The following is a 15002-nucleotide window of genomic DNA, read 5'->3' on the forward strand; positions in this document are numbered from 1 at the left end:
ATTTTTAAATTATGAAAAAGTTATTATATTTTTATTATTTTATTTTCAGGCTTCCATAATTTTCTTGCCCATTTATTTGGTGTTTTGAAGGACTTTATGGGTTTTTCATTTTATTTCTATTTTAAAATTCATTTAAAAATACTTTTGGTGCATTCTTATTTTATTTATTTGCATTTTATATTTGTGTGACCTTTGTGAATTTCTGTTGGCCTTGGATCATGATAGTTTAAATCATAAGTCTCGTCAAATTCAATGGATCTTGGGTGTTGATGGGGTGAAAACCCTAATCCACCAAAATGGATGATTGATTTTGATGATGGCTTGATTATACTTTTGGTCCAATTTGGGTGTGACATCTCTTGTCATAGTCTTCATCTCATTCTCTTCCATTTGGTCAATTGGATGGTTTGTGTCCATCTTGTTCATGATGTGTGAATTGGTACTTGATGGATTTTCATCATTTCAAATCAACTTTCTAATTGATCATAGATCATTTAAGGTACTTTGGATTGATGCACAAGTTTGTCATAAGTGTCATGAAGTATAGATTGAAGTAATGAACCATCCTCCTAGCCTTTGTGCTTGATCATTCCTTCCTTTTTTTGTGGCATTATTTTAGGAGAATAATTTACATATCATTTCTCTAGTATGTATTAACACTAACATTATTAATGAGTGATCTCAGATAGTTGTGACTTCTATATAAGTCCAATTATGATTGTTTAACATAGCGCTAAATTTGTCCCAAAAGCAAAGACATTTTTATAAGTGAGATTATAAGTCTCCTACTCCTCATGGTATTGTGTAAAAATATTGCTCCCTTTTCATAAGTGAGTTTGTAAGTCTCTTACTTATCATGGTATTATGTTCCAGGTTATTTGAGTTTGGCAAAATACGTTGGACAAACGAAATGTTTTGATTGGTTGGTTTTGAATTGGATCTCATATGTTGTTTGTCTAGTATGTATTAACACTAACATTATTATTGACCGATCTCAGATGATTGTGACTTCTACATAAGTCCAATTATGATTGTTTAATATAGCGCTAAATTTGTCCCAAAAGCAAAGACATTTTTATAAATGAGATTATAAGTCTCCTACTCCTCATGGTATTGTGTGAAAAGTGAGATTGTAAGTCTCTTACTCCTCATGGTATTGTGTTTCACGTTGTTTGAGTTTGGCCAAATACGTTGGACAAATGAAATGTTTTGATTGATTGGTTTTGAATTGGATCCCATGTGTTGTTTATAGTGTGTTCCACCGTGCATCCTCATCTGAGGAGTGTTGGATCTGCCACGTCAATTAATGGAGCGTGATCCAACGCTCAGTATTTTTTTTAATAATTTTAATTCTCTTTCTTTTATTATTTTTAATTGTTTTTTCTTTTAAAATTCATAGTAATTTCATTTTTCATCAAAAAAATCCCAAAATAATTTCTAAAATTTTCTTTTATTTTTCTTCATCTGATTTTTATTTTCCATGTTTTATTTCACTGATTTTCTATTTTTCATGAATTTTATCTATTTTCCTTTGTTTTAATTGGTTTAAAAATACTTTTCTGCAATTTTAAATTCTAAAAAAATTATTATATGCTTCTTATTTTATTTCCAACCTTCCATAATTTTCTTGGCCATTTATTTGGTGTTTTGTAGGACTTTATGGAATTTTCATTTTATTTCTATTTTAAAATCCATTTAAAAATACTTTTAGTGCATTTTTATTTCATTTAATTGCATTTTATATTTGTGTGACCTTTGCGAACTTCTATTGACCTTGGATCATGATAGTTTGGATCATAAGTTTCATCAAACTCAACGGATCTTAGCTGTTGATGGGGTGAAAACCCTAATCTATTAAAATGGATTATTGATTTTGATGATGACTTGATCAAACTTTTGATCCAATTTAGGTGTGACCTCTCTTGTCATCTTTTTCTTCATCTCCTTCTTTTTCCTTTGATCAATTGGATGGTTTATGTCCATCTTATTCATTATATGTGGATTGGTACTTGATTAACTTTCATCATTTCAAATCTACCTTCTAATTGATCATGGATCATTTAAGGTACTTTGGATTGATGCATAAGTTTGTCCTAAGTAATATGAAGTATGGATTGAAGTAATTGACCATCCTCCTAGCTTTGTGCTTAACCATTTCTTCTTTTTCTTTTTGTGTGGCATGGCTTTAGGAGAATGGTTTACATATCATTTCTCTAGCATGTATTAAAACAAATATTATTATTGACTGGCCTCAGATAGTTATTACTTCTACATAAGTCCAATTACGATTGCTTAACATAGCGCTAAATTTGTCCCAAAAGCAAAGACATTTTTATAAGTGAGATTGTAAGTCTCATACTCCTCATGGTATTGTGTGAAAATATTGCTCCCTTTTCATTTGTGAGAGCTAGTGGCATACTTGTTGATTTTTATCCAAGTTTGATCCCTTCTCATAATGATGTATAAGATCGTTTTTTCATGCTTGTGGGTGAATAGTTGAGTATTCTCCAAAAAATGACCAAACCATCTTTCATTTTTGACTACTAACATCATTTACTAACATTTTACTTGTATTAACTTTTACTTCAAAGTAATTTACTTTATGTTCTTTTATTTTATTCCATTTATTTTATACTTTATGTTTAGCATCCCATATCATATTATTTGTGATTATGTCATTTGTTCTTTGTCCATTTGGACTTTTCTTTTATACACTTGTAAAGAAAACACTAATAAGGAAAAACCTAAAAAGAAACTTGTTTCTCCTGACTCATGGACGTGTGGTTACTATCCTTGACATCATTATGGAGTTATGGACTTAGAATTAGGACCTTGAACTTTGCTTTGGATTTGTGATTTGAGACCTTGGGGTTCATCTGATACTTTTGACTTTTGACTTCCTTTGAAGACTTGGTTGAGTTATTCTGGTTGCATCTGATGCATGGATTATTATTTGCTTATTTGGCTTGCTTGAGGCTTAATCCAAAGGAAGGAATTCTTGCTTGACTTATGTCATAAAGCTTGTTATTTCTTGGTTAGATCTTTCCTTCCTAAATTCTACTTTATGCTTTAGGATAATCTCTTCTTCTCCTCCTTTTCTTTAATTTTCAAAATCTTCTATCTTTTTCAAAACATTTTTGTTTTCTAACTTGAACCACTTTCTCAATAAACCTTTACTTTTGTCAAGTGATTTTCAAAACCTCTTCCTAATAAATGCTAGTTCATCTTAAGCATATTTAGACAAATTTTAAAAGACTAAAAAAACGCATAACTCATTCAAATTGTTTTTGTGCCTTTGGTGCACTTTTCCTTTTAAAACTTTCCTCAAAGTTTAGACATGAGTCATTTTCCATAGTTGAGATATAATTCTCCTATCTCCACAATATTTATGATAATTCTTTTCCGTCTAAGAGAGTTGGTGGCATACTTCTTGATCCTTATCCAAGTCGGAGTCCTTCTCATGATGATGCAAAATTCACATACTTGTGGGTGACTAGTTGAGTATTCTCCTTAAAATCACAAAATGTCTTTTCATTAAAAATGAATCAAAACAAACACCTTTGTTATTTTTACCATGAACTACGAGGTTTTGATCATCCATTGCACTTTGTTGGTACATAGGAATGGGACTTCAAAAAGTCTTGACAAACACCAAAAATCATAAAAAATATTTCTTTTCCCATCTCTCCAATCTTTTGCAAACAACACCATTTTCAAACTAAAATGTACGTACTTTCAAAGAGGTTCCCATAGAGTACCATAGATGTTTAGGGTGATAATACTTTCCCATGAATAACTAACCCCCAGACCCTTATCTCTTTTTATTAGTTTTGTTTTAAAACTTCTTCGGGTTTTGTTCGTACTTTTTCCCTTTCCTTTGGAAACAATAAAAACATGGTGGCGACTCTTGCTTTATGACTTAAGTTAATCAATAGCTTAATCTCAAAATTTTACCGCTACACATGGTCTGGTTTTTAATTCTCTAACCTTGAAAGGTGGTCAGCTACCACGATTTTGGTTCCTTTCTTGTCCCGGATTTCCAAATGAAATTCCTGTAACAATAAGATCCACCAAAGTAGTCTTGGTTTTGCGTCCTTTTTGCTTAATAGATATCTTATAACGATGTGGTTCATGTAGATGATAATTTTTACTCATACTAAGTAAGAACGGAATTTATCGATCGTGAAAACTATGGCTAATAGTTCTTTTTCGATTGTTGCATAATTCATTTGAGCAACGTCTAAAGTGTTGCTTGTATAATATATGACATGTAATTTCTTATCTTTACATTTTCCTAAGACAACGCCTACATCATAGTCACTAGCGTCGCACATAATCTCAAGCGGTTGACTATAGTCAGGAGGTTGCATAATAGGGGCAGAGATTAATGCGCGTTTAAGGAGATTAAAAGATTCGAGGCATTTTTCATCAAATATGACTTCAACATCTTTCACCAAAAGACCACTTAAAGGTTTAGTGATCTTAGAGAAGTCTATTATAAAACGTCGGTAAAAATTGGCGTGTCCAAGAAAGCTTCTGACCTCTCTAGTCGTTTTAGGTGGTTGGAGGTTCTCTATGACTTCTATCTTAGCTTTATCAACCTAAATTCCTCTTTCAAACACTATGTGTCCTAGGATTATGCCTACCTTCACCATGAAGTCGATTTTCCCCCTAATTTAGTACTAGGTTGACCTTCACGCACCTTTCTAGAACTTTTTCTAAGTTAGCTAGGCATCCTTCAAAAGTAGATCCGCATACGGAAAAATCATCCATAAAAACTTCCATGATGTCATCTAAGAAGTCTGCGAATATTGATATCATGCATCTCTGGAAGGCTGCAGGAGCATTGTATAGTCCAAATTTCATTCGACGGTAGGCGAAAGTTCCATAAGTACATGTAAAAGTTGTTTTATCTTGGTCATCTGGGTGGATTGGAATTTGGGAAAATCATGAGTATTCGTCTAAATACCAAAAATATGAATGTATATCTAAATGTTTGAGCATCTTATTAATAAACGGAAGGGGAAAATGGTTCTTCCGAGTTGCTTTGTTTATCTTCCTATAGTCTATACACATACGCCGTCCAGTTTCTGTGTGTTTAGCTACAGACTCTTCATTATCATTTTTTAGAACTGTAATACCTCATTTCTTAGGGACGACGAACACTGGGCTAACCCATTGACTGGCTGAGATTGGATAGATTATTCTAACTTCTAGAAACTTTAGTACTTCCTTACTTACTACATCACTCATGAAAGGATTGATCCTCCTCTGATGCTCTCTGGAGGTTTTAAAGTCCTCTTCTAGCATAATTCGGTGCAGGCATATAAAGGGGTTTATCCTTTTTAGATCGAAAATGTTATAACCTAAAGCCGCATAATATTTCCTTATACCATCAAAAGTCTATTGGTTTCTTCGTCATTGAGATTGGCACTAACTATGATCGGGCGATCAAGTCGTTTGCCAAGAAACTCATCTTAGATTCTTGGGCAGAACCTTAAGTTCTATTGATGGTTGCTTAGGATTTAGTATAAGATCAGGTGTAAGTGCTAAGCATTATCTTAGGTCATCATCTACGTATCGGTTATGGTATTCATCCTCGTCTTTCATTTCTTTGGTTGGAAGTTCTACTAATTATGTAATTGGTTGGGGAGATGTGAACGCTAACTCTTTTATGCATTCATCAATGATATCTATGAAACAACAAATATCGTCTATAGCAGGGGTGTTTAGAAATTGAGAAAGGATAAATTCGATTTTCTGCTCTCCTGCCTCAAATGTTAACTTCCCTCGTTTCACTTATATTATCACACCGACTATGGCCAAGAAAGGTCTTCCTAAAATGATGGGTATATTAGAATCTTCCTCCATGACTATGAAGTCAGTAGGTATATAGAATTGGCCAATGCGAACTAGAATATTTTCCAGCATCCCCACTAGGTACTTAACAAAACGATCTGTCAATTGGAGGGACATTCTAGTGGGTCTCAAGTCTCCTAGCTTTAGTTTTTTACATATGGATAAAGGCATCAAACTGACGCTAGCTCCAAGATCACATAATGACTTATCGATGAGAAACTTGTCTATTACACAAGGAATAGAAAAAATACCAAGGTTTTTCAATTTAGGTGGCATGTTGTTTTGGATAATGGCGCTACACTCTACGGTGAATGCAATTGTATCGTCATCTTCAAGTTTCTTCCTATTCGAAAATACCTCTTTTAGGAACTTAGCATATGTTGGTATTTAAGTAATGGCCTCAATGAAAGGTATATTAACATGAAGTTGTTTTAGGAGCTCAATGAATTTCTTAAAATTGACCCTCATTCTTGGTTTTGGCTAGTCTTTGAGGGTATGGTATCTTTGGTTTATACAAAGGTGGAGGTACATAAGGTTTCTCTTTCTCGATGGCATCCTTATTAGTGATAGTCTATTCCTCTTCAACTATTGTTTTTATTACTTGAATCTCATCAGTAACCTTCCTCTACTCTCTTATACATCATAGGGTTTTCAACTCTTGGGTCTACTGGTCCATCTTAAAGGAAAATTGCGATCCAAAATGCAGTGGAAATTAAATTTTTTCCTTTAGTGATCCTTATGAATGGTCATGATCAATGATAGAAACGGTTACCTCTTGTGGCTATTGAAACCTTTGATGCAGATCTAAGGAGTGATCACGAGCGTTGAATGATGACAACGCCTTTACTCAGTCCTTCCTTCAGTCTCAGTGCTAGCTGCTACGAATGAAGGCTTAGAGAGAGAGAAGGAGATAGATAGATAGAGAGAGAGAGAGATAGGGATATATATATATATATATATATATATATATATATATATATATATATATATATATATATAGAGAGAGAGAGAGAGAGAGAGAGAGAGAGAAACGAAATTTCATCAAGTGAAATGCTTCTGCACAAGGGTTCTATTTATAGAACCACTTGTGTGGGCTGCAAGCTAAAAAGCACACTTAAGTATATGTGGCCCATATCTTATGGTATACCGAAAATCACTTAAATGCATGATACCTTACCACGTTTCATATTCTACTTAAGTGCATTGTACCTTACGATGTTCTACAATTCACTTAAGTGCATTGTACCTTACGGTGTTCCTTATTTACTCTGTCTCTCATTAATTTGTCCTTTTGTGTGTGACCTTGTAGGTTTTTACTATATTGACAATTATATTAAATCATGTATTTAACATAATAAATAGTGAGTGGTATCTAGCAACACATCACTGCTACCCAAGACACGAAAATGTCACGTGATCTGAAAAATCCCTTTTTGTGATAATACTTGTGTGTACAATTATCCTTTTTGCTCTTATGTTTATATTTAACATAAGGCATAAACCGTGTCATCCTTGTCTGGTTAAATATTGAACCCTTATTGCGCAAAAGGCTTTGTCAGTGGGTCAACAATATTGTCAAGTGTATGTACTCTGCATAATTTCACATCTCCTCTATCTATTATCTCTCGAATGAGGTGATATCGCCTAAGTATGTGTTTGGATCGTTGGTGAGATCTAGGCTTCTTAGCTTGTGCGATAACACCATTGTTATCATAATAGAGATCAATGGGATGCACAATGCTAGGAACTATGCCAATTTCACTAATGATTTTTTTATCCAAATAACTTTCTTTGTTGCACTTGAGGCAACAATATACTCGACCTCGGTTGTAGAATCAACAACTGTATCTTGCTTTGAACTTTTCCAGCTCACAGTACCACCGTTTAAGCAAAACACATAACTAGATTACGATCTAAAGTCATCCTTATCTGTCTGGAAGCTAGCATCGGTGCATCCAACTACAGCAAGCTCTTTCTGACCTCCATGTATCAAGAATGAGTCCTCAGTCCTTCTCAAATACTTAAGGATATTCTTAACAGCTACCCAATGAGCAACATTGGGATCATATTGATACCTACTCGTTGCACTTAAAGCATACGAGACATCTGGTAGAGTACATAACATGACATACATGATAAATCCTATTGCATGTGCATATGGAATCTTATTCATACGATCCATTTCTTCCTTATTTAAAGGGGATTGTGTTTTTGATAGACATATGCCATGTTGCATAAGTATGAATCCTTTCTTGGAATCATGCATATTAAAGCGTCTCAACACTTTGTCTATGTATGTACTCTGATTTAGGCCAATCAGTATTTGTGATCTATCTCTATAGATCCTGATTCCTAATATATAGGTTGTTTCACATAGGTCCTTCATATAAAATCCCCAACCAAGTCTTTACTTGTTGTAGGGTAGGGACATCGTTTCCAATGAGTAATATATCATCTACACATAATAGCAGGAAGACGATCATGCTCCCACTAACTTTCTTGTATACACAAGGCTCATCTTCATTCTTGATGAATCCATATTGTTTTATTGTTTCATCAAAACGAATATTCCAACTTCTGGAAGCTTGCTTCAATCCATAGATTGATCTCTGTAACTTGCATATCTTTTGGGCTTCTTTTGGTATGTCAAATCCTTCAGGCTGTGTCATGTACACATCCTCAAGAAGTTTCCCATTAAGGAAAGCAGTTTTGATATCCATCTTCCATATTTCATAATCATGATATGTAGCGATAACAAGTAAAATTCGAAGAAATTTAAGCATTGCAACTGGTGAAAAGGTTTCATCATAGTCAACCCCATGAATTTGTTTATATCCTTTTGCAATCAGTCTTGCCTTATAGGTATGTACCTTACCATCCATGTCAATCTTCTTTTTGAAGACCCACTTGCATCCTATAGGGTTAACTCCTACAGGAGGCTCTACCAAGGTTCAAACCTGGTTTGTGCACATGGAATTTATTTCAAATTTCATGGCTTCTAGCCACTTCTCAGACTCAGGACCAGTTATGGCCTCTTGGTAGGTCACAGGATCATCTTGATCCATGAGTAATACATCAACTTGATAAGTTATGAGATATACATATCTCTCAGGTAGGTGACATATCCTGCTTGACCTACGTTGGTCTTGTTGTACTTGAGCATGTTGTTTTTCCATAACTACTTGTGTTTCCTGCTCTAATTCCTCCATAGGTGTATCAATGCTTTGTGATTATTGAATTTCTTTAAGCTCTACTTTCCTCCCACTGATTCCTTTAGAAATAAAATCTGTTTCTAGGAAGGCTCCAATTCGATCGACAAACACTTTGCCCTCAGAAGGATTGTAGAAGTAATACCCTCTTGTTACTTTAGGATACCCCACAAATAAGCATTTGTCAGATTTGAGCTCAAGCTTAGTTGAAACTTGTTGTTTCACATAAACTTCACAACCCCAAATCTTCATATAAGACATATGTGGCTTCTTACCACTCCATATCTCATATGGTGTCTCCTCAACCTTTTTGGATGGAACACGGTTAAGTGTGTAAGTTGTTGTCGATAATGCATGTCCCCAAAAGGAGTTTGGAAGATCGGAGTGACTCATCATGGATCAGACCATGTCTAACAAGGTTCGATTTCTTCTCTCAGATACACCGTTCCATTGGGTGTTCCAGGAGGAGTAAGTTGGGATAGAATCCCACACTCTTTCAGATGGTCATCAAACTCTAGGCTTAAATATTCACCACCTCAATCTAATTGAAGAGTTTTAATATTCTTACCTAGTGGGTTTTGTACTTCATTATTGAATTCCTTAAACTTTTCAAAGGACTCTGATTTGTGTTTCATTAAATACTCATAACTATATCTACTGAAATCATCAGTAAATGTGATGAAGTACTGAAAACCTCATATGGCTGGTATGTTCATTGGTCCACATACATCAGTATGTATGAGGGTTAAAAGATCATTATCTCTTTCACCTTTTCATGTGAATGGAGACTTTGTCATCTTTCCAATTAAACAAGATCTGCATGTCTCATATGGTTCATAATCAAAAGAGTCCAAGAGTCAATCTTTATGGAGTTCGGAAATGCGTTTCTCATTTATGTGGCCTAATCGATAATACCAAAGGTAAGTTTGATTTAACTCATTAGATTTCATCCTTTTAGTATTAATGTTATAAATAGGCATTTCAAGATCAAGGACATATAGTCAATTGTTCATTTGTGCAGTAGCATAGAATATATCATTCAAATAAATGGAGCAATAATTGTTCTTTTTTTTTATTATGAATGAAAAAACAAACTTGTCCAAAAAAACGGAAATAATATTTCTACTAATTGCAGGTACATAATAACAGTTCTCTAACTGAATTATTAAACCACTAGGTAAAGTCAATACATAAGTTCCTACGGCTGAAACAACAACCTTTGCTCCATTTCCAACTCGTAGGTGAACTTCACCTTTTGCCAAATCTCTACTCCTTTTTATCCCCTGTACATCTGTATAAATGTGAGAACCGCATCTAGTATCTAATACCCATGATGTAGAAGTAGATAGATTAATTTCAATAACAAAAATATCTAAAGTTGAAGTCTCTACTCCATTCTTCTTATCTTTCAAGTACTTTGGGCAGTTTCTCTTCCAGTGTCCGGTCTTACCACAATGGAAGCAATTTCCATCCTTTGTTATGCCTCCACTAGGCTTCAAAGAAGGAGCAGTGGGTTTGGGTTTGGCAACTTCCTTGCCTTTCCCTTTACCACCCTGCTTGGTGGACCTTTTGTTCTGTTTCTTTCCATTTCCGATCATCAAAATGGACTTCCCTTTTGACTTCAGATTCTGCTAAGTAGTTCTTAACATGCCTAACAGTTCAGGAAGAGTTTTGTCCATATCATTCATGTTGAAATTAAGGACAAATTGACTGAAGATCTCTGGCAACGATTGTAAGATCAAATCAGTCGCAAGTTCCTTTTCGAGGGGAAAACCAAACCTCTAAAGGTTCTCCACATACCCAATCATCTTGACCACATGGGGACCTACAGGGGATCCCTCAGCTAACTTGCCTTGAAAAAAGGCTTTTGAAACTTCAAACCTTTCATGCCTTATCTGCTCTTGATAGAGCATCTTCAGGTGTCCGATCATATTGAACGCTGTCATGTTCTCATGTTGCTTTTGCAACTCCGAGTTTATGGTAGCTAGCATGAGGCAAGCAACTTCATTGGTATCATCAACATGCTTCTTATAAGCATCTCTTTCTGCCTTAGGTGAAAAACTAGGAGGTTCCTCTTCAGGAAAAAGTTTCTCCAAGACATACATCTTTTTATCATGCTTGAGGATAATCCTCAAATTTCGTTGCCAATCCAGAAAATTTGTCCTAGACAATTTTTCCTTATCAAGGATTGATCATAAAATGTTGTTAGAGGTGTTTGTTGTCATGGTAATCTACATGAAAAATGTGAAAATATAAGTATCATTAAAATAACATATTTAATTAGGCCTTTAATTAAATATGCTCCCACTATTTTACTCAAAACAAATGACCCTCACCATTTGATTCGGAAAATCCTGTTGGAAGATTTTCTAGTGGGTTGAGATCCACATTTCACTTTGTTTTAAGTATGCGTATACGGATTACACAAAACTAGGTTATTTAGGTAGGAACTCCTTCCAATTGTATCTAATATAACTCTCGAATGTTTCAGCGGACGGGGGTCAAGGGGGCAGTGCCCCCTGCTGGGTTGTTAGGGGCAACATCTTGACGCAAAATTTTAATGAACAATTTATTTGAAATCGACGTTGTTTTTCACATCAACACTTGATACTTTAAAGCACAACTCTTGTGCAGTCACAACCCTAATCGCATAAATCTTTGACATCACAACCCTTGTATCGTTATGAACCCTAATGCAAAAATTTCATACCGTCAAACACACCTCGATTGATAATTCAGTATGATTGATCAACACGTCATTGCTTCACCATACTAATGTCAGATTCCGAAGCAAATGACCATTAATCGCTGAAAGGAATAACAATCATTAAGTGTTCGAATGAACGAAATAGAAACAATATATCATATATACCATATTTTACATCAGAATTACTTATATCATATATATATATATATATATATATATATATATATATATATATAATATATATATATATATATAAATTGATCGATCTCATTTGTGTAACCTATGGACGATCGATGTATCGCTGCTTCACCATACAAACGTCGGATTCCGAAGCATAATCAACATCAATCATCCAAATCGTGCACAAATGATGCCAAATTTAATTACTCATTCATTATTTAATTCATTATGTCTTTTAATCATATTAATACAGAAAATAAACAACCATCAGATGCATGGTTTTATATGTGGCTATGATACCACTGAAGGAAAATTACAACCCAAAACGCAACGGAAATTAAATTTTTTCCTTTAGTGATCCTTACGAATGGTCATGATCAGTGATAGAAACGGTTACCTCTTGTGGCGATTGAAACTTTTGATGCAAATCTAAGGAGTGATCACGAGCGTTGAATGGTGACAATGCCTCTACTTAGTCCACACGAACAAATTCCTTCAGTCTCAGTGGTAGCTGTTACGAATGAAGACTTTGAGTGTGTGAGATATATATATATATATATATATATATATATAGAGAGAGAGAGAGAGAGAGAAATGAAATTTCATCAAGTGAGATGCTTCTGCATAAAGGTTCTATTTATAGAACCACTTGTGTGGGCTGCAAGCTAAAAATTCCACTTAAGTGTATGTGGCCCATATCTTATGGTATACCGAAAATCACTTACGCGTGTGGTACCTTACCACATTTGGTATTCTACTTAAATGCACCGTACCTTACGATATTCTACAATTCACTTAAGTGCACCGTACCTTACGGTGTTCCTTATTTACTCTGTCTCTCATCAATCTGTCCTTTTATTTGTTACCGTGTAGGTGTTTACGATATTGGCAATTATATTAAATTGTGTATTTAATATAATAAACAGTTAGTGGTATCTAGCAACACATCACTGCTATCCAAGACACGAAAATGTCATGTGATATGACAAATCCCATTTTGTTATAATACTTGTGTGTACAATTATCCTTTTTACCCTTATGTCTATATTGAACACAAGGCATAGACCGTGTCATCCTTGTCTGGTTCAATATTGGGCCCTTATACATTTATCCTATTACGCATGATGGGCAAATTCCATCTAGGTCACTCATGTCCCTGGGCATGCTTCGTGGAGTACCCATCAATTGTCTTTATGCTCTTCCAGTTACGGACAATGTTTGATCAACAATAAAGCACTTGACTCTATATCTAGGATCCATAGTGGTTTCAGGTCGAAGGGTCGTATACACTACTATCATCATGAGAATAACTTATGACACTTTGCATAACATTCTATGTAGTATTCTCATAGCGGGTTAATCCAGTATAAATATTACTCCTAATATTTATACCTATGTTTAAGACTTGATAACTCCTTATCCATGATCCATGAAATGTGATCATCAATCTATATACATAATAGTCTTAATGCTTTACTGTTGTCCCACTTCATAACAAAGCTCGACTACAAATACTTTAAGAATATTGTCCTTATGTTTAATAGGATCTCATGATTAAGCCACACTTGATACATTAAACGAACTAGCTATTCTAGGGACTTTATTAAACAAATATAATAAAGAAAAAACCTTTTATTATTAATAAATAATTCGATACAAGTACCAAAAGTATTGGCCTTTAGGGCTTACACCAACACATCTAACTTTGTACCACTTCGTAGTGTGATAGCGTTTGCATGTCCCTTAGGATTTAGTTGAGGTTGTATTGGAAATGTGCCAGTTGGATCATCAATGGCTGCTTATTGCTGGGCAACTTTAGAGATTTGAGTCTCCAACATCTTGTTATGTGTAGACATGGCTTCAACCTTATTTGCTAATTATTTTACCAACTCGTTAGTATGAACATTTTGATTCCTGAACTCTTTGTTCTACTGGGTTTGGGATGCAATAAAGTTTTCCATCATAAGTTCTAAGTTTGACTTTCTAGGAGCATGAGTAGTTCCCTATTGATAGCTCGAAGGGTTTATAGGTGGAGGACTTGGCGCAAATAATGCTTTATTGTTCTTGTAAGAAAAGTTTGGATGATTCCTCCATCAAGGATTATAGGTATTTAAATAAGGATTTCCTTGTGCATAATTGACATGGTCTGATGTAATTCCAGTCAAGATTTGGCAATCGGTGGCCATATGTCCTTGGACTCCACAAATTTCGCAGTTTGGGGCTACGACAACTACAATGGTTGGAATGGCTATAGTTAAATTGTTGATCTTTTGGGTAAGTGCCTCGACTTTAGAATTTACATGATCAAATCCATTAGCTTCGAACATTCCTTCCTTTTGTTGGGTTTTCTCGACTTGAACTCTTTCAGTTCCCCATTGGTAATGATTCTGAGCCATGTTTTTGATAAGTTGGTAGGCTTCCTCGAAGGGTTTGTTCATTAATGCTCCGCCAACAACATCATCTATAGTCATTCTGGTGTTGTATAATAGACCATTGTAGAACGTATGAATGATAAGCCATTGTTCTAATCCGTGATGAGGACATAGTCTTATCATATCTTTATATCTTTCCCATGCATCAAAAAGTGATTCTCCTTCGGTTTATTTAAACGTAGTTATATGATTTCTCAATACTACCATTTTGCTTGGTGGAAAATATTTGGCTAAGAATACCCTCTTAAGTTCATTCCAAGTTGTGATTGAGTTCGTGGGTAGAGACTGTAGCCATGCCCTGACTCTATCTCTTAGGGAAAATGGAAATAAATGTAGTCTAATGGCTTATGGATTTGTATCGCTGCTCTTTAATGTGTTTGCATACTATACAAACATTGATAAATGAAGATTTGAGTCCTCGGTGGGATTTCCAGAGAACTGGTTTTGTTGCACAATTTGCACCAGAGACGATTTCAGTTCAAAAGAGTTCGCCTGGATTGCAGGTGAAACAATGGTTGAGTGCAGTTCGTCCTGAGATGGAACTACATAGTCCTTGAGTAGGCGGTTATCAACTTCAGCCATGGGTTCAAATATGGCTCTAAGTTCACGTGTTCA

General features: G+C 34.9%; 1 non-coding gene across 1 annotated transcript; it reads left to right on the plus strand.

The window, feature by feature from the left end:
- Positions 1-14481: 14481 nt before the first annotated feature.
- On the plus strand, positions 14482-14589 carry LOC127077810 (small nucleolar RNA R71). Its single transcript, XR_007787581.1, has one exon. It is a non-coding gene; the product is annotated as a small nucleolar RNA R71 (small nucleolar RNA).
- Positions 14590-15002: the final 413 nt, after the last annotated feature.

The sequence above is a fragment of the Lathyrus oleraceus genome, chromosome 4, assembly GCF_024323335.1.
Source record: "Lathyrus oleraceus cultivar Zhongwan6 chromosome 4, CAAS_Psat_ZW6_1.0, whole genome shotgun sequence".
NCBI lineage: Eukaryota > Viridiplantae > Streptophyta > Magnoliopsida > Fabales > Fabaceae > Lathyrus > Lathyrus oleraceus.